Source organism: Pseudophryne corroboree, chromosome 8 (genome assembly GCF_028390025.1).
Source record: "Pseudophryne corroboree isolate aPseCor3 chromosome 8, aPseCor3.hap2, whole genome shotgun sequence".
Lineage (NCBI taxonomy): Eukaryota > Metazoa > Chordata > Amphibia > Anura > Myobatrachidae > Pseudophryne > Pseudophryne corroboree.
This window is the reverse complement of record NC_086451.1, coordinates 429,661,032-429,679,704: the sequence shown is the minus strand read 5'-3', so window position 1 is coordinate 429,679,704 and position 18,673 is coordinate 429,661,032. Positions and strand designations below refer to the sequence as shown.

The 18,673-nt window shown below is 43.2% G+C and overlaps 2 pseudogenes; both read right to left on the bottom strand.

The window, feature by feature from the left end:
* Nucleotides 1-1,046: 1,046 nt before the first annotated feature.
* Nucleotides 1,047-1,164, bottom strand: LOC134950104 (5S ribosomal RNA; annotated as a pseudogene).
* Nucleotides 1,165-1,314: 150 nt separating this feature from the next.
* Nucleotides 1,315-1,432, bottom strand: LOC134952001 (5S ribosomal RNA; annotated as a pseudogene).
* Between the last annotated feature and the right edge of the window lie 17,241 nt (nt 1,433-18,673).

The following is an 18,673-nucleotide window of genomic DNA, read 5'->3' as shown; positions in this document are numbered from 1 at the left end:
TTAGTCAAAATATAATTTATCTGAAACCCTGTTTTCACACTGCACATGTTCTGGAGCCAAGTTTATGCAGTGACACTGCAACTAGCTTGGTCAAATCTCTACTTGCTGCTGAAGTTAATCCATGGTACAGTACATATTTCAGGCAGTTTGTTGAGAGCACAATTGACAGTACTTTGTTGGTGTTGATTTGATTTTGCTCTTTATACAGAACTTTTTATAAAAATGATGGATAGGAACAAAATGCAAAGACTTTCTTCTTTGGCCCCCACAGGAAAAACAAAAACATACGTACTGTAGTTGATACATTGGCGATAGCCTCACTATCTGTTTCTTTGTTTGGTATACACTGGGTAACAGTGCTGCAAGTATATAATATTTTTGAACAGTTTATACTGTAAACAAGTTATATTTATTGTGCCTGGAACTATTTTGTGTTACTTGCTGACATGCTTGGCTCTGCCCACCCCAACAGCAATGTGTATTCGGCTGTTTAGCTTAGTGAACAAGAGCTGTAGGAAACTGTAGTACTGTATATTGTGATCACTGTGGTGCCTGGGATGGCTACAGTACCACAATTGGAAAGGACAAGAGGAAAAGACAAAAAACCCTTGTTTGGGAGCACTCATTTAAAAAAATAAGGATATTATGTATAGTGAAAAGATATTAAGACATAACCTTTATTTTAATCCTTGAATAAAAAGAAAAGAAAGAAATGTTGGACAAAAAATTAGGACTCGTGTGTATAAAAATCTTGTTTAACCTTTTTAGCAAATGAGGTACAAGATGATAAAGATGGTGAAAATATCAGTGGAGTAGTAAGGGATACCAAATTGTCTCATTGAGATACAGGGTATCCAGAAAATCACTGTACTAACCTGAATTATGGATATCACTGATGAAGGCAGTATAGGCAAAATTCTGAATTGGGTCAAGATAAATCTCAAGGGGAATGCGAAAAGGGTGGAGCAAGGAATGTGATCAAACTTCCCTTAATGGAAGGGGGAGAGGTTGTTAGGGGATTAAATGTGGTGGGGTGAATAACACTGGGCCCACTGCACCTGGTATTCTCAGGAGGTTTCCTGTCCTGGTACTGGCCAGGCCATACCTATTTGGCTTCCGAGATCAAATGGAATCGGGCGTATTCGGGGTAGTAAGGCAGTGGGCCGTTATCAATAAAGAAATGGAAAAAGAGAGGGAGAAACACTTCTATTTTCTGTACTCTAATGAGTCAATACCATGATGGTCTGAGACAGTTTTTCCAGATTAGAGAGTGTGTATGGGGGTTTATAGGATGTAAGTTTCTCCCTTAAAAATGGCCCACTGCACCTGGTATTCTCAGGAGGTTCCCCTTCCAAATACTGACCAGGCCATACCTGCTTAGCTTCCGAGATTGGACAGGATCGGGCGTATTCAGGGTAGTATGGCCGTGGGCCGCCAATAAGGGGGAACAGAGGGTCACACTCTCCTTACTGTATTTCACATAACTCAGCACAAAAATGGTATGGAGTGGTATTTTCAGAAAAGAGTATTAAGGAGAAAACATTTTTTTGTGTGGTAAACAGAAAAAAAAAAAAAAAAAAAAAGGGGGGAGATGCACAGTAATGGATGTGCAGGGTTATTTGCTAAATAGGAGAGACCCACAATACAATTTTATGAGCTCAAGGCTGGCTCACTGAAAATTTTTAAACACAGAATGTGCAGTATTGCTTGTTCCAAGTGCAGGGTTGTTTGCTGAGTGGGGAAGATCCACAATGCAAATTACGAGCTCAAGGCTGGCTCACATAATTTTTAAACACCAAATGTGCAAAATTACTTGCTTCTGGGAGAACAAAAATAAGTAAAGTAAATGAATATAGATTTTAGAGCTCAGGGCTGGCTCACAAATAAATACATAGTTGCATCCTCTTGAGGACTGACATGACAAATGCAGAATAATAGAGAGTCTTTTGCACTTAGATGCTGCTATTCATAAAGACCATAAAAATAGAAAAGTACAAAAAAGTAATAATGATACACTAATGTACAAAGTAAATGGCAAGGCTATAATTGATATCCATAAAGGCATAGGCGGGGAAGTAAATAAGATGAAATAAACAATCCTATTAGTTCTATTTAAATTGCTCGTTTTGCTATATAATTTTAGCTGCAGAGAGCAGGTTGTATAGAGGGGGGGAGAGAAAGTGAATCAAGTCCTGGGTAATCTACGGTGTATTACCGCGGCCGCAATACGTAAGGCCAGTGTTCTCCAGGGATCCCCCGACGTTCACCCGCTGACAGTGAGGGACGCGGTCGCCCGCTTCCGGACTGGGCGTTGCCGCGATGACGTCACCAAAGGACGTCTTTCTCGACGTACGTTTCACCTGGGTGGGCTTGGTCACGAGAGACAATTTGGTATCCCTTACTACTCCACTGATATTTTCACCATCTTTATCATCTTGTACCTCATTTGCTAAAAAGGTTAAACAAGATTTCTCTGACGTCCTAGTGGATGCTGGGGACTCCGTCAGGACCATGGGGAATAGCGGCTCCGCAGGAGACAGGGCACAAAATTTAAAAGTTTGACCACTAGGTGGTGTGTACTGGCTCCTCCCCCTATGACCCTCCTCCAAGCCTCAGTTAGGTTTTTGTGCCCGTCCGAGCAGGGTGCAATCTAGGTGGCTCTCATAAAGAGCTGCTTAGAGTAAAAGTTTTGATAGTTTTATTATTTTCAGTGAGTCCTGCTGGCAACAGGCTCACTGCAACGAGGGACCTAGGGGAGAAGAAGTGAACTCACCTGCGTGCAGGATGGATTTGCTTCTTAGGCTACTGGACACTAGCTCCAGAGGGACGATCACAGGTACAGCCTGGATGGGTCACCGGAGCCGCGCCGCCGACCCCCTTGCAGATGCCGAAGTAAGAAGAGGTCCAGAAACCGGCGGCTGAAGGCTTTTCAGTCTTCATGAGGTAGCGCACAGCACTGCAGCTGTGCGCCATTGCGCTCAGGCACACTTCACACCGGCGGTCACTGAGGGTGCAGGGCGCTGGGGGGGGCGCCCTGGGCAGCAATGTTAATACCTTTCTGGCTAAAAAGAATACATCACATATAGTCCATGAGGCTATATGGATGTATTTCACCCCTGCCAGGTCTCAGAAAAACCGGGAGAAGAGCCCGCCGGAATAGGGGGCGGGGCCTATCTCCTCAGCACACAGCGCCATTTTCCTACACAGCTCCGCTGCTAGGAAGGCTCCCAGGCTCTCCCCTGCACTGCACTACAGAAACAGGGTAAAAAACAGAGAGGGGGGGCATTTTTTGGCGATATTATATATATTTAAGCAGCTATAAGGAAACAACACTTATATAAGGTTGTTCCTATATAATTATAGCGCTTTGGTGTGTGCTGGCAAACTCTCCCTCTGTCTCCCCAAAGGGCTAGTGGGGTCCTGTCTTCTATCAGAGCATTCCCTGTGTGTCTGCTGTGTGTCGGTACGTGTGTGTCGACATGTATGAGGACGATGTTGGTGTGGAGGCGGAGCAATTGCCGGTAATGGTGATGTCACCCCCTAGGGAGTCGACACCGGAATGGATGGCTTTGTTTATGGAATTACGTGATAATGTCAGCACGCTGCAAAAGTCGGTTGACGACATGAGACGACCGGCAAACCAGTTAGTACCTGTACAGGCATCTCAAACACCGTCAGGGGCTGTAAAACGCCCTTTGCCTCAGTCGGTCGACACAGACCCAGACACGGACACCAAATCTAGTGTCGACGGTGAAGAAACGAACGTATTTTCCAGTAGGGCCACACGTTATATGATCACGGCAATGAAGGAGGCTTTGCATATCTCTGATACTGCAAGTACCACAAAAAGGGGTATTATGTGGGGTCTGAAAAAACTACCTGTAGTTTTTCCTGAATCAGAGGAATTGAATGACGTGTGTGATGAAGCGTGGGTTACCCCTGATAAAAAACTGCTAATTTCAAAGAAGTTATTGGCGTTATACCCTTTCCCGCCAGAGGTTAGGGCGCGCTGGGAAACACCCCCTAGGGTGGACAAGGCGCTCACACGTTTATCCAAACAAGTGGCGTTACCGTCTCCTGATACGGCCGCCCTCAAGGATCCAGCTGATAGGAGGCTGGAAAATACTCTAAAAAGTATATACACACATGCTGGTGTTATACTGCGACCAGCAATCGCCTCAGCCTGGATGTGCAGTGCTGGGGTGGCTTGGTCGGATTCCCTGACTGAAAATATTGATACCCTGGATAGGGACAGTATTTTATTGACTATAGAGCAATTAAAGGATGCATTCCTTTATATGCGAGATGCACAGAGGGATATCTGCACTCTTGCATCAACAGTAAGTGCGATGTTCATATCTGCCAGAAGAAGTCTATGGACACGACAGTGGTCAGGCGATGCGGATTCCAAACGGCATATGGAAGTATTGCCGTATAAAGGGGAGGAATTATTTGGGGTCGGTCTATCGGATTTGGTAGCCACGGCAACAGCCGGGAAGTCCACCTTTTTACCTCAAGTCCCCTCCCAACAGAAAAAGAAGCAGTCTTTTCAGCCGCAGTCCTTTCGTTCCTATAAGAACAAGCGAGCAAAAGGACATTCATATTTGCCCCGAGGCAAAGGAAAGGGTAAGAGACTGCAGCAAGCAGCCCCTTCCCAGGAGCAGAAGTCCTCCCCGGCTTCTGCAAAGGCCTCAGCATGACGCTGGGACCTTACAAGCGGACTCAGGGGCGGTGGGGGGTCGCCTCAAGAATTTCAGCGCACAGTGGGCTCACTCGCAGGTGGACCCCTGGATCCTGCAGGTAGTATCTCAGGGTTACAGGTTGGAATTCGAGAAGTCTCCCCCTCGCCGGTTCCTAAAATCTGCTTTGCCAACGTCTCCCTCAGACAGGGCGACGGTATTGGAAGCCATTCACAAGCTGTATTCTCAGCAGGTGATAATCAAGGTACCCCTTCTACAACAGGGAAAGGGGTATTACTCCACGCTATTTGTGGTACCGAAGCTGGACGGCTCGGTAAGACCTATTCTAAATCTGAAATCTCTGAACCTGTACATACAAAGATTCAAGTTCAAGATGGAGTCACTCAGAGCAGTGATAGCGAATCTGGAAGAAGGGGATTTTATGGTGTCCTTGGACATCAAGGATGCTTACCTTCATGTCCCAATTTGCCCTTCACACCAAGGGTACCTCAGGTTCGTGGTACAAAACTGTCATTATCAGTTTCAGACGCTGCCGTTTGGATTGTCCACGGCACCCAGGGTCTTTACCAAGGTAATGGCCGAAATGATGATCCTTCTTCGAAGAGAAGGCGTATTAATTATCCCTTACTTGGACGATCTCCTGATAAGGGCAAGATCCAGAGAACAGCTGGAGGTCGGAGTAGCACTAACTCAAGTAGTGCTCCAACAGCACGGGTGGATTCTGAATTTTCCTAAATCCCAACTGATCCCGACGACACGTCTGCTGTTCCTAGGGATGATTCTGGACACTGTTCAGAAAAAGGTATTTCTTCCGGAGGAGAAAGCCAGGGAGTTATCCGAACTCGTCAGGAACCTCCTAAAACCAGGGACAGTGTCTGTGCATCAATGCACAAGAGTCCTGGGAAAAATGGTGGCTTCTTACGAAGCGATTCCATTCGGCAGATTCCATGCACGAATTTTTCAGTGGGATCTGCTAGACAAATGGTCCGGATCGCATCTGCAGATGCATCAGCGGATAAAATTGTCGACAAGGACAAGGGTCTCTCTGCTATGGTGGTTGCAGAGTGCTCATCTGTTAGAGGGCCGCAGATTCGGCATACAGAACTGGGTCCTAGTGACCACGGATGCCAGCCTGAGAGGCTGGGGAGCGGTCACACAAGGAAGAAACTTCCAGGGCGTGTGGTCAAGCCTGGAAACGTCTCTTCACATAAATATACTGGAACTAAGAGCAATCTACAATACTCTAAGCCTGGCAAAACCTCTGCTTCAGGGTCAGCCGGTGTTGATCCAGTCGGACAACATCACGGCAGTCGCCCACGTAAACAGACAGGGCGGCACAAGAAGCAGGAGGGCAATGGCAGAAGCTGCAAGGATTCTTCGCTGGGCGGAAAATCATGTGATAGCACTGTCAGCAGTTTCACCACATGATTGTAGTCCATTGGGAAAGACCAATGGTGGACATGATGGCGTCCCGCCTCAACAAAAAACTGGACAGGTATTGCGCCAGGTCAAGAGACCCTCAGGCAATAGCTGTGGACGCTCTGGTAACACCATGGGTGTACCAGTCAGTGTATGTGTTCCCTCCTCTGCCTCTCATACCCAAGGTACTGAGAATTATACGGCAAAGGGGAGTAAGAATGATACTAGTGGCTCCGGACTGGCCAAGAAGGACTTGGTACCCGGAACTTCAGGAGATGCTCACGGAAGACAAATTTCGGCCCGGTCGATTTTCTTCCAGAAAGAATTGGCTTCAGTTCCTGAAGTCCAGACTTTTGTAAAAGGAGTACTACATATACAGCCCCCGGTTGTGCCCCCAGTGGCACCGTGGGATCTCAATGTAGTTTTGGATTTTCTCAAATCCCATTGGTTTGAGCCACTCAAATCGGTAGATTTGAAATATCTTACATGGAAAGTAACCATGCTACTGGCCCTGGCTTCAGCCAGGAGAGTGTCGGAATTGGCGGCTTTACCGTATAAAAGCCCATATCTGATTTTCCATTCGGACAGGGCAGAATTGAGGACGCGTCCTCATTTTCTGCCTAAGGTGGTATCAGCGTTTCACCTGAACCAGCCTATTGTGGTGCCTGCGGCTACTAGCGATTTGGAGGATTCCAAGTTGCTGGACGTTGTCAGAGCATTGAAAATATATATTTCAAGGACGGCTGGAGTCAGAAAATCTGACTCGCTGTTTATACTGTATGCACCCAACAAGCTGGGTGCTCCTGCTTCTAAGCAGACGATTGCTCGTTGGATTTGTAGCACAATTCAACTGGCACATTCTGTGGCAGGCCTGCCACAGCCTAAATCTGTCAATGCCCACTCCACAAGGAAGGTGGGCTCATCTTGGGCGGCTGCCCGAGGGGTCTCGGCATTACAACTCTGCCGAGCAGCTACGTGGTCAGGGGAGAACACGTTTGTAAAATTCTACAAATTTGATACCCTGGCTAAGGAGGACCTGGAGTTCTCTCATTCGGTGCTGCAGTCATCCGCACTCTCCAGCCCGTTTGGGAGCTTTGGTATAATCCCCATGGTCCTGACGGAGTCCCCAGCATCCACTAGGACGTCAGAGAAAATAAGAATTTACTCACCGGTAATTCTATTTCTCGTAGTCCGTAGTGGATGCTGGGCGCCCATCCCAAGTGCGGATTGTCTGCAATACTTGTACATAGTTATTGTTACAAAAAAATCGGGTTGTTTATTGTTGTGAGCCATCTTTTCAGAGGCTCCTACGTTATCATACTGTTAACTGGGTTCAGATCACAAGTTGTACGGTGTGATTGGTGTGGCTGGTATGAGTCTTACCCGGGATTCAAAATCCTTCCTTATTGTGTACGCTCGTCCGGGCACAGTATCCTAACTGAGGCTTGGAGGAGGGTCATAGGGGGAGGAGCCAGTACACACCACCTAGTGGTCAAACTTTTAAATTGTGTGCCCTGTCTCCTGCGGAGCCGCTATTCCCCATGGTCCTGACGGAGTCCCCAGCATCCACTACGGACTACGAGAAATAGAATTACCGGTGAGTAAATTCTTATTTTTTATACACAGGAGTCCTAATTTTTTGTCCAACATTTCTTTCTTTTCTTTTTATTCAAGGATTAAAATAAAGGTTATGTCTTAATATCTTTTCACTATACATATTATCCTTATTTTTTCAAATGAGTGCTCCCAAACAAGGGTTTTTTGTCTTTTCCTCTTGTCCTTTCCAATTGTAGTATAACCTACAAAATTCCTGGGAGCACCGCCAATCATTAGCAGTTCTAGATCTACTTAATAACTGCATGTATATTGGTATGTCATTGTTAACATTTATTTTGGTACGTTAGTAATATTGTTTAACTAGTGCGGTTCCACAAAAAACATGTTTTTACATATGGCTACAGTACCAACACAGGGGCTTCATGATGAATCCGGCCAGACCCAATTGCCTTGTGGGCTGCATCTGTCCATTGTCATAGAGGCAACTGCAGGGATCCTGGGGGGTCCATCTCCTGGCCAGAGAAGGATGCACATGCTATCCAGTACAGAAATGTGTCTGGGAACTGAGCATAGCCAGCATATGGGACTAAGATGTGTACAGGAAGAGAAGCAATACTATGTGCATGTCCTGGAGGCCGGGGGGGGGGGGGTACTGTATGTTTCAGGGGCTGTGGGGTAGGATGTATGATTTATATCCCTTGGGCTGGGGAAGGGGGGGGGGGGCAGCTGGTGTATGTCTCTTGGGCTAGGGTTAGAGCAGGGTTGGGAGTGCATGTCCCTGGGGCCGGGGGTGGTACTGTATGTTCCAGTGACAGGGGGATAGTGTATAGCCCCAGGTCTAGGGGTGTATTATGTCTCAAGAGGTTGAGTAGTAGGGTGGGAAATGTATGTCACTGGGGTAGGATGGGTAATATATGTCCCTGGGGCTGGGGAAGGATGGTGGGCAGTGTATGTTCCTTGGGTCAGGAGTTGGGATAGGGCATGTAGTGTATGACCCCTAGGCAGGAGGTATTAGTGTGTATAGTGTATTTCCCCCTGGGGTTGGAAGGGGGGAAGGGTTCTGGTAGGGTGGATAGTGTATGTCACAAGGGCTAGTGGGTAGGGTGGGATGTGTCTATACCTGGGCCAGAGGGTATACGGGGTAGTGTCTATCCCTGGGGCTGGGTGGTAGGGCGGTTAGTGTATGTCCCTTGACTGGACGTTACTGTATATCTAGAGGGCTGGGGGTGTACTGTAAGTTATGTTCTGGAGGCCAGGGGTAGGTTGGGTTATTTTCTGGAGGTGGGGGGGGTTGGGGGGGTACTGTACTGTGAGGCCAGGGGTAGGGCTGGTTAGCCTATCACACCCACCCCCACCAGGGCAAGCGCCTAGGCAGAGGGAAGCATGGGACTGGCACAGCAGGAACTTTCTCACTTTCCAGAATGCTCAATCTGCCCCTGTTCATAGCAAATTTCTTCATCACACCTGCTACCCAATCACCTCACTAGTAACGGGCTGAAGTAGGTTTTCGCACTCTGCCAAGAACTGGTAGAATAACCTTCTCCCCGCCACACACACACACACACACACACACACACACACACACACACACACACACACACACACATATGGTTTGTATATTCTGGGATAATGAGCATGTGTATAATGACTGCATATGACTGAATCTATACAGGCCTTATCCACTGAGCTGAAGAGGACAGACAAATTCAATTCTATTCTATAGAACATGACACGTGCTTGTTACCATTTATAGTGGGTGGGAAGAGGGTCCTGTTGGAGATATCATCCTGTTTGGAAGGGTAAAGAGATTGGATTGTGGAAAATTCACATTACATTTCTCTAGCACTGTCCATAATATTAAGACTTGCTCTAATCTGAGATGAAAATGATTACTTACAGATCTATATATATTTAATTGGCTAAGCAATTTTTTTTGTGAGAACAATGACTCCGCAATGACAACCCTGATATTTATTATTCAGGTGTCATTCAATATAGGGTGTACACTTTTCCCCTCTCTGGGTTGTAATTTGCAGCAAAGCCCTTGCCTATTTTTTCTGCTCTAAATTCAGTTGATATATTGAATTCTTTCTAACACTTTCAGTATAAAGTAAACTTTCACGATACAGTAAAATTTCAGGATTCAGTAAACTGCTGGGATACATTAAACTTTAGAAGAACACATTGTAGAACACACAATAAATTTTTATTTGCCGATTTCAAGCAAGTCAATAGTACTTCATACTGTATAATCTGATGGTGTATGAGAAATGTTGATATACAGTAATACAGAGAATGTTAGCACTTTCTACTAACTCACATTATCTAGCTTAACAAACATACAGTAACACATATTGTATTGTCTAACTTTGTTTTTACCTTCCTTTTATCCATATCTTTTTCCATGAAGTAAATGACAGAAACCTTCCATACTGGTCCATTATCATCATCGGTTTGGCGGTTGTCGTGACTTTTATGATGCTAGTGTGTCTGCTCTGTACAGTAAGTATATACAGAAGAGAGACAGCAGATAAAATCCACTATGTTGTGTGTGTGTGTGTGTGTGTGTGTGTGTGTGTGTGTGTGTGTGAGAGAGAGAGAGAGAGAGAGGGGGGGAGAGGGAGAGGTGGACTTAAAAGATACATCGTGCAATGGGTCGGAAGCACAGTCCATTTGCATCGCCGCTTCCACGGCCAACCAATGAATGGAATCTGGCCAGCAGCCGTGCAACAAGAGGACATCTGCAGGCCATTTACTCAGTCACATCCATAGACCGGACTCCACACAGAGGTACAGAGTGTGTTGGAAGTGTGAGCGGCGTGCCAATCAAGGTATATGGAGACGTCCAGGTACACCTCAGCCAACTCCCTCCACACTGCGTGGCCCGGGAAGTAATGACTGTACGACTCACCTTGGCCGTTCCGCTTGCCGGCTTACATTGGCTGCCCCGCTTGTTGCTCGGCTGCTGGCCAGGTTCCATTCATTCCTTGGCCGTGGAAGCGGGGATGCAAATGGACTGTGCTTCCGACTCGTTGCATGATTTCCGGTATTAAATATACAGTTTTTGCCGGAGAAGTTCACAAGCCGGACTCGCTTGAGAAGTAGTTCTTGTAAAGGTGACTATATTTGTGACTATCCTCCTAAAACATTCTCAGCAAATTGTGAACGGTATATATACACATTCTTCCTGTATATCAGTGATTGAAAAAGAGCTCTATGCACCTGATCCACTCTGAACTTTTATATAACTACAATTGATCCACCGTTAGGAGATATATATATTCTTACTACATTTTTTTACTATTGGGATACAAGTTGGTTAATAGGCATATCATGTTTTAAATATTTTTGTCTTTTGTGATTCACTGTCGAGTATGTGATTAACATTAAAGTGCTGATATACTGTAGCAGACCTTTGTGGTTACATATTCTTTTCACCCATACCAGTGCATAATTGAGAGAATTAGCGCAAGGTGATATAGTTCTTTTTGTTTCCCTCCATTCAGGGAGGTTTTGTCTTTGTGCAGACACAGGCACAATACACCCTGCTGCTATTTTTAAATAAATAATATATATTTTTTATTAATTGGAATTTTGTGTATATGCCATTGAGCGCCTGGAATTAAAATAGTTTTGATTACCCTATGGAAGCCTATGGGCTTCTTTCCGCACTGTGCTGTAAGAGAGTTCTGATCGGATCCCTCCCAGCATGCCCCGCATCTGCCGCGTTACTCGCATGTGCAGATGGACTCCCGGGACTGATACCCAGAAGTCCAGTAACTGGCACGCCTCACAAAGGACAGCTCTTATTGCAAGAGCTGTCCTTTGCAGTACTAATCGCATATGTTAGTGTATATGCAATTAGTATCATTGCGATGTTGATTTGTGGTGGAATGAGTTCCGCCTTGTTAGTGTATCAGACAGATAGTGTACAAATAGAGAAAATTCAATACCATTGTCCCCAGAAGTGGTCATGCCACAAAATCACCTCCAGAAGATCCCAAAGAACCACAAAGGATCTGACTGCCTCTCTCATACTGGCTATTGAGAAGCCACTACTCTCCAAATAGAACATAGCTGCTTCTTGAAATTTTTCTTAAGACCACCTGGATAAGCTAGAGGTCTCCTGAAAAAATGCTTTGTGGATAGATACATCTAAAATATAACTTTTATGATTAAATTAGAAACATTGTGTTTGGAGATAACCAAATAATACAATCCAATTTAAGAATGGCATGCCATCCATGAAGTACTGTGGTGCAGTATCATAGTTTGGAGCTACTGTATGCTTCCCATTTTCAAACAAAACCACAGACTCTCAGTTATATGGAGGTCACATTTTTACTGGGACATTGTATGTCATTCGTGTTTTTTGGTCTTGATGCATTTAGTTTTCCTTATGTTTGAGACATACTTGTCTACTCTCTGAATTTTCCAGAAGTTGGCCAAATTTTGAGAGCTCTCTCACACTCCTGGAGAATAGATCAGCTTCCCAGATCCCACCAATTTCCTCAGGCAGGTTGGGGACTTGATGACATTCATGGTAAATGATGTGATCTTGGTCCTGCCTCCTGTTGCTTAATTGCACAATTCATGTAATTTGCAGTACCATGCTGCCTACACCTCCTACCTGGAATTCTTACATTTTTGCACAGTTATGCTCATGAATCACTGTCCTAGTGAATGATGAATTTTCACTTAAGGTTCTTTTTCACTTTAGGTTATCTAGCAACATTTCCTCAATTTGTACCATACATTTCTACTTGTACTGTTACTAAATACCGGGTACCTACTGACAAAAAGCAGCCCAGAGTACATTGCTACCACTGCAGTACTTAACATTGTGGAATTTATTTGAATTGTGGAAAGTGGTAGATTTTTGGGCTCATTTCTTACAACATTGGCTTAAAAGCTTGATCTTTGTCTCTTGTGGCCACAAAACTTTATTCTCCATTACAACTGTGTCTCTTGACTTTTTACAAATCCAGACATGTTTCTGCATGGTTCTTTCAGTTGCTTTATTTTATAACACCCAGCCATTTAGGTTAGTTTGCAGCAGTGTTCTTGAAAAGGATCAGATGCACATTTTCTCCATTCCCAGCTATTCATTTCTGTAGGTCCTTAAAATACATTTTCTGCCTCAAAGGTTCAACACTTTCTAGGTCTATATCTGGTTTGATGCAACCCCCAGTTCCTGATAATTGAACCAACAATGCCTTCTGGAAAATCCAAATATATGGATATTGTATTTCACATGTTCTCTAATTTGTATTACTTTAATTTCTCATCACAGATGCCCTTTAGATTTACAATTTGAAAAATGATCCCTTAACCATGGGGTTTTAAGCAGAAACCATTGCAGCTATTTTAATGATTCAGTGGGGGACAGTGGTGTATTCAGCTTTAGACATGAGGGGGAGTGAAGTTCAGAAAATAGGTGCCCCAGATCAAGGTGTTTCAGACAAATATCAACATCTAAATACATTATTTCCATCCCACAGCACCCCCGCACACTGAATAAGAGGATCACATGCAGGAATCGGTATCCATGCCCTATTACCAATAGGCTACATGGAGCCTAAAGGGGATGGGCGGGGCAGCAATGTGCATTATCTGGGCGTCTAGTCACTGTTCTTCTATCCACCTGCCTATCCGGCAACCCCTCCTTGGGTTTTCTGTTTTCAGACAGGTACCTAGTACACAAACATCAAATCATACACCCTCCAGGTGTCAAAATATATTCCCTCTCTGATCAGCGCCAATTTCAACATTCTTCACAAGGTGGAGCAGTCACTCCCTTTGCAAACCCCCTGGCTATGCCACTGGTGGTGGAGGCCACTTTTATCTTTAACGTGTTTTTTTTTTATATAAAAAAATTTAATTTTTTACACAGTAAAATAAAAATAAAAATAATGCTGAGCTTCGGTGCTTTAAAAGAAAAATGTAAGTGTAGAAATTTTTATTCACCAAAATAAGAGAATTGGTCAACTGTCTGAATCTTGTAGCAAGGTCATGAATTCTCCTCCTTTGACCAACAAGACCAGTCACAACTTACTGTACATGGACATTCGTAAGCCATGATATAGATATTGAGGTTTAGTTCCATAAGGAATTTGTAGATGAAGATCATCTACCCAATATATCATTGATGACAGCATGAATCCATCTACAGGTAACTGTAAAAGGATGATATTGCCCGTAGCAACCAATCAAATGTTTGCCATCTTTTTCTAATCAACACTGAATGAATAAATAAATAAATAAATAATCTTTAAGAATCTGGTTAGTTGCCCTGAGCAACATTATATTTTTCAGTCATTAAGATGTACGAGAGTTTTCAGAAATTCACCTATAATACTGAAGGTGTCCACCTTGAAAAAACATGGACAGCAAATAAGGTCCTTGACAGGTATAGACATGGTATATTAGTTTAATCTGAATTTAACCTACAGTACATTTTCTTTTGTTCTCTGTCTAGATCTGTATATTAGTGAATCCATCCATGCGAAGACAGAATAGCTGGGTCCGTTGTTACTTCCCACACTTGGCCTTCTGGTGGCCAGGAGAAGAAGAAGGCTGTGAAAATGCAGGATAACCAGTCATTACAGACAATGGAAATGAGAGTCACAACCAAGTTTGGCTCTTTTACAAGAGACTATTGCTATGATGCTAATGGATGTTTTCACATCAATCATGAATATTCTCCATAGTGAATTCTGATGGAACAAGTGAAAGAATCTTACACAGTAAATGTGTAAATAATATTTATATATCTATTAATCAATGCAGTATTGACAGTATACTATTTGTGTCTTTAGAAATGTCTGAAATTCTACTAAACTAATTGTTGAAGAACTTTTAAAATCAGTTTGTAAGACATTAGCATTCACCACATTTACATACCCCACAGCGTCAATCACCACCCCCAAAACTGACATCCTCTAGTTATCCCTCAAAACAGTGCCCAGCTAGAGATAGAATGTGCACTTATTCTTCTCTAGGTTCCATTACAATGTATAGACCATCTGTAATTCCCTATAGGGTCATAAAAATTAGAAATATACCAGCCCAAACTCACACTTATATTAATCGCCATAGTTTGCTTTCATTTAATTTGTACATTTGACCTACAACTACAAGCTTACAGATAACCTCTTGGCACAGTACAAAGTTAAGGTTTTCCATCCCTGAGTCCAGAAACCATTAGTGAACACCTGAGAGCAGGTTACAATGCTTGTCACTTATAAGAACTGCCTTTCCCTTAAATCCCATTCTACAGACTGGTGGTCAGTTTCCCATAGCACTTGTGCATGAGCCCAAATAGTGACTAAATAGGCAGATAGCCTCTAGATAAACATACAAGTATACAAATACAATCCGCTAGAGCAGTGGTAGCAAAACTTTCTTGAATCACAACGCCCTGGAGTATCAGTATTTTTTTCATGGCACCCCTGAACTAAAAATTTCTTGTTAACAAATTCAGCAAAAATGATAAAGTTGAGTAAATTGTGCTTATCCGTCATCCTTAGGTTCACTTACTTAGTGGACAGGGTTATGCTTCTGTTCTTCCACATATTTTATTATTGACAGCCACCAATACTGGCTTTACCAATGACAATATAATTATTTATCTAGTACAACCAATAAAATTATAGATACAGTAGATGCTGATTAGTTGTTATTGGGAACTTCTCCACTAGTCCACTTCTCCACTCTTTTCACTGTTTGATACATTTAAACTCCAATTGCAGCCAGAGATATATTTTTGTCAAAACATTGGGCTGAAGGAACCCTTTAAGCCAGGGGTTCTCAAACTCGGTCCTCAGGACCCCACACAGTGCATGTTTTGCAGGTAACCCAGCAAGTGCACAGGTGTATTAATTACTCACAGACACATTTTAAAAGGTCCACAGGTGGAGCTAATTATTTCACTTGTGATTCTGTGAGGAGACCTGCAAAACATGCACTGTGTGGGGTCCTGAGGACCGAGTTTGAGAACCTGTGCTTTAAGCCATTCTCTTGCTCCAAAAGACTTTTTTTCAAAAGCTAATGGAACAACATGAGTTCCACTTTAGCCTTGGTAGTGGTATAAAGTTGCCCGCATTGACAAACACCTACTGTAATCAAGTCTTCTTGCTATGACAAAACTCATCATGTTTTGTACTGCATACAGCGTCTACATCTTCCTTAGTTACCAGCCATTGGGGGTTCTGAGTGAACCTGTCCACTTCTCTTTAGTAGGCTTACACTGGGCTTTATGAGGTGCACAGAGATTGTTTATCTCATTATCAAAGTATTTTCAAATATCTTTAATACACGCATATGTTAATTCTTGAATAAATATCTGTGTAAACGATAGTACATTTACATAGCTAAATGTGTACTACCAATATTAACACTGTACTCTACATTGCATATTGGTGTCCTTCAAATAAACTCTGTTACATACCGGAGAGAGGACAAAGCACATTAAGCCATGACTTTGCCAACTCCATGCATGTGAGTTTGATCATTCATAATCTTAAATGGGTTGCTCACCTTTAGACTTCACCTCACCATACTTATTCCCAATGCATTTAATATTTCTTTATGATCCTTCAACTGTAGCCACCATTTACTGTAGATATAAATGGCAGCATCCTTCTCTCCTGATAAAACCACTTGCTTTGTTTGGGCTATTGGAACTCTCAGTATCACTAGTTATTACATCCCTGGAGTGAAGAAACTATGTGCAACTTGTCTGAGGAACGGGCAAAGGAAGAAATTTAATTTCAGTGCTGTGGTTAAAATGTGGATCTCCCTTGACAAGTGAAAATACACTTCTCCATTCCAGGGATGGCATTCCTACACTGCTTGAAAGTCTCATGGAGTGTAATGGAAACTTAAAGGACCTAAAATGGCTGTTTTTAAAATGAAATGGCTGATGCTGAGTTGGACGCAGCTTTGTCCGTGCTTGAGTCTACTGGTGGTCGCCCATCTGTGACTTTATGCAAATGCTGCTACAAAGTTTTTCCCTAGTGCACGTCCATGTATCTGAATGTAAAAGGACAGAGATGCCCACTTTGCGCTTCCATAGATTGGTGTGTCTTTAGGTGCACCATCAGTCACACCATCAAAACGTGCACCTGCCCTTTGGCCTCCTATGATGAGCACCTGTGTAATCAGCTGCTTTCAGTGACATTCCCGTGAAACTCCCATAACACTCATAAAACAAGCCAACTCTACGCCTCCAATAAGCCACCTTCCTGTCATCGCCTAATATATTATCAAGACAATTCTGAGTCTGCACATATAAGATGTGCTACAATCGTAAGTCCGGCGCTGTGAACATTATTTTGAATGCATGCACAGAAGAAATAAAACCTCTACTACATCCAATATTGATTTAGTGTATAGGCACTGAACTGATTTCCATATTCCATCGACATCTGATCCTATCAAATTGGATTTAATTAACTATAATGTCAAACCAGCTTGAACAATGAACTTGCCTAAATACCTTTTGTTGCTCTTTTAGATAAGTATGTGTAAACATCCAAAATCTCCCCCTTTTCCATCAAATGACTTTCTGAGAACTTGTGAGCTACTGTAGTGTCTGTGTTGCAGACTGTCCTTATCTCTGGCAGCCATACTGTTTCCCCACTTTTTAAAAGGAGATAATGATTTACACAAGAATGTCTACAGTACAAGAAAAATGCTTTTCAAATTGTAAAGAGATTTCTTGTCAATATGAAATTCCCAGAGAAATTGCACATTATAGTTTCTAATATGTAAGCCAGTGGTTATCAAACTTTTTTAAATCGCGGTACCCTAGAGCAGTGGTTCTCAACGTCGGTCCTCAAGTACCCCCACCAACAGTTCATGTTTTCCAGGTCATCTAGCAGTTGAACAGGTGTATTCATTACTCACTGACACATTATAAAAGACCCACAGGTGGAGCAAATTATTTCACTTGCAACCCTGTGAGGAGACCTGGAAAACATGAACTGTTGGGGGTACTTGAGGACCAAGGTTGAGTACCACTGCCCTAGAGTATCAGAATTTTTTTCACGGCACCCCTTGGCCGAAAGTTTCTTATTGAGAAATTTAGAAAGAAATATGAAATTAAGTAAACTGTGTTTCTATGTCATCCTTAGGTTTAATTGTGTGGTGAGGGACGAGATTTGCTTCTGTTTGTCCACATATTTTATGATTGGCAGCCACTAGCACTGGTTTTGCCTATTACACTGACCAAAAATAATTTTAATTGGTCCTGGACGACCAACCGAGGGCACCCCTGCAAGTGTCCTTAGGCTCTCCAGGATGCTACGGCACACAGTTTGAGAACCACTGATGTAAGCATAAAAAAAAGAAAATTGCATTAAGTAAGCAAAAGAACTATGCTACAACAAGGCTAAATACACATTGGCATTAAAATTCTAATTAGTTTCAATTTGTTTAGCATACAAATTAAGCTTTTGCAAGAGGATGTAAAAATAAAAATCTTTGTACATATCTGCATTCAGGCTTGGACTGGCCCACAGGGAAACAGGGGAAACCACCTGTGGGCCCCACTGCCTGGGGGCCCACCTCATGCTCTAGGGATCAGGTTCCAGACTGTGCAGTTGAATTATACATCATACATATGTTACCTTATACTGTACTATGGTGTATTTTCTACAGTGCATTACTTTTATTAATCTGTTATTAATCTGGTACATTATCATGCATGCAGCATCTGAATTTACTGTATATATTTATGAAGAGGCCCATACGTTACACTCTCTAATGGTTTGTCAAATCAATGAGGTTGCAGGCCACACCCCCTCTGCAGACTGACCACACCCCTAACATGGGCCCCTACCACTGCATTCCCCCAGTGGGCCCTGCATGCCCCAGTCCGACACTGTCTGCATTTACTGTATGCTTGCATTTAATTTATAATGTGACACAGTGTGGTCTTTTAAATGTTGCTTGCTGGACTGCAGTGTGTTTAAAACTAATTTATGCAGTTTAAA